The following is a 2932-nucleotide window of genomic DNA, read 5'->3' as shown; positions in this document are numbered from 1 at the left end:
ATTTTAGACTCATCTTTTCTGCATGTTAGATTTCTGTCCCAAGATCCTCACTTTTAGGTGGGCAAAATACAGAGTTAGTGTCAGACAGGCATTTTGTCCTGTTCGCAGTATTGTGATTTACTTTCTGTCTTGTCCTAATTTAAATGCCCTTTAGGATTTGCTATGGGAGCTGATGTGGGAGTCTTCATTGATTTAGTCAATAGCTCACAGTGTAAGCTGATAAATCTTTAGTCCCTAAACTGGTTGTATCTTAAGCAGCTGATGGGAAGACATCATTCTGCTTTATCAGTTTCCTGGGAGTATGTTTCAAGTCAACAACTGTAATCATTTCCTGGGAAGTTAATTCTTAGTAGTTCCTGAAAAGGAAAGTGCAGTCATCATGAAAAAGAATGTTCTGATTAAGTAACTTCTTTAATAAATAATAAAGAGGAGCATGAAGCAACAAATGCAGGAGGGATAGTAATGAGAAGACAAAATCCCTCTATGATGTGCTGACTGGACAGGTGACTATACACCTTGAGGGGGAGGGATGTGGCAGGAAATGGGGATCCTTGTTGCTAAAAGGAAGGAGATGGAGAGATGCTGAATGAACTGTTCCATCTTGATCCGTGACAAATTCACACTCCAAAAACAAGTGTCCAGGGAATCTTGTGTCCAAAGTGATTTTTGAAGTGCTTGTTTATTATTTAAATGTTGTGGCTGTTCACTTAATCCAGTATAATCAACCTTTGAGAATTGCTACATGCTCCTCTTGTCTCAGTAGTTTTGTTAATCCCTGAGGGATGACATGCAAATGTACACAGGCCAGCTCAACTAAAGTGCTTTGGGGGATTTGTGTTCTGCAAAGTTGCCAACTGCTGTCACCTAACACAGCTGTGAGCATTTTACTCCAGTGGTATGGAGTAGATGTAATAATTAATCCTCTGAATTTTAGAGGTAATGACTGGTAATGTCTAAGACTCCTTAGTCTTAAGGATATAATTTTCTTGTGATGATATTTTCAAAGGGACATCCCCAAACTCCCATTTTGGGGATAGCATCCCATCAATGTTCACTATGTTCACTACCTCCTCTTTAGTTAAATTATTTTCCTGGACCTAAGAAACAAAGATTTGAGAAGCCCAGTTTTCTGTAAATCTAATGCCTCCCAATCCAGGATCCCTTCCCATAATTTTTGGTATCTACAATCTCTTTTCTACATTTTGAAAAGTCTAATAAAAAATATAATGGAAATCATTATCTGTAAGCAACTATATAATGAAGTCAATTTGTTTTGGAGATAAATCTTTCTCCAGTTTGGAAGAAAAAATTCCAGATATCCACTTTAAGAGGAATTAATGAAAGGGGTCTGTGAGTTACAGGGTTGGTAGCTTGGAGGAACATTACCATGTTCCTCTCTGCAACACTTTCATTTTAGCTCAGTGAGACCAATTTTGAACTTGTGACCTCAGAACTTCAGATAATAAATGACTGTTGTTTTAAGCTACTAAGTTCCAGATAATGCATTCCAGCCTGGATAGGAAACCAATGCTCATTGTATCCTTCTGGATTTGGCCTTTTAAATAAAATAGCTCCTAGTATTTACTGGGTATCCTGGCACACAGATAACTTTGTTGGGAAAGTCTGGAGGAAATAGGAATCCACACTCCTCACCATGTTCTACTATTATCTGTGTTCTCTACCCTTCCTATCACTTCATGCCCCTTCTGCATGCCCTGGGCTCCAGCTCCCAGCTCCTCTTCTGTTCCTCAAACTTTCTACCTTGGGCCCTTGGCTTGAAGGTTCTTATGTCAGATCTTCAGCCGCCAATAGTGTCCCCTGCACCAGGCCTTGCCCTAACCTTTCCTCCTCTGTTGGCCAGGATGGTCTGAGTGCTCTCACAGACCCCAGACCTGAGAGGCTTAAAAAAAATAAAACTTATTTGTCTCCCAGCTCATAGTCCAGTGGTGAGTATGGTATATTAAGGATAGAGATGGTGACTCTGATGTCCCATATGGCCACAAAGGCATTCCATTGTCATGACCTCTCTGTCCCTTGAGACCATCTCAGAATCTTCAGCAGAATCATCTGTTCCTTGGTGAGACAAAAGGAGTTTGCAGAGGATTATTTAGTCCAGGCCTGGGAGTAGGAAGCAACACCTGTGCCCATTTTCCATGTGACACACTTCAATGCAGAGGATTGAGCACATAGATTTCCTGTGTATCCAGGAAGAAAATCAGCAACCAAGTAGGCAATAGCAGTGCTCTGCCTGCTCACCAGAGATGCCTTCCAGAGCCACCCCATAACATCTGCCTGGTTAGTTTCTGTGATAGCACCTCATTTATTTCCTCCATAGCACTTTACAATATTTATTTGTCTCTTTGTTAATTGTGTCTGCTGCCTCACCACCGACACCAGAGCTGCCTGGGGGTAGGGTCTCGTCTCTCTTGCCCATGGCCCATGCTCACACCTGGCAATACTGTGAGCTGCCCAGAGTACCTTAACCAGCCCCAATAATTAATGTGTGATGAATGGATATTGGAATGATCAAAAAATGAAGCGAAAGCACAGTCATTATCTAAAAGGATTCCACTATTATAGCAAAGACTGAACAAATAGGTCATGATATTTTACAATATTACATTTTAAGATAGTGAAAAGCTTTTGAGTATAAACCAGTGGAATTTGGGGTAGGGATCAAAAATGTTTGGGTTGGCACTACACTTTTGATTTTGAATTTGAGTGTGGTTCTCCAGGTGAGCAGGCTTGGAAGAGCTGTGCTCTGTTCTTACTTGGGGTGATTAATTCTCCTCTTGTATTTGAGTACAGAGCCTTCACACACCCTTCCAATTTGTCCAGCATCTTTTCCACTCACAGAAGCCAAACCATCTTGCTCTTCTCCTCCCACTGCCTATCACTGTTTGTTCATGGTGGCCGGGTGACAGAAATATGC

Source organism: Urocitellus parryii, unplaced genomic scaffold (assembly GCF_045843805.1).
Source record: "Urocitellus parryii isolate mUroPar1 unplaced genomic scaffold, mUroPar1.hap1 Scaffold_37, whole genome shotgun sequence".
Lineage (NCBI taxonomy): Eukaryota > Metazoa > Chordata > Mammalia > Rodentia > Sciuridae > Urocitellus > Urocitellus parryii.
Note: the sequence above shows the minus strand (reverse complement) of the source record.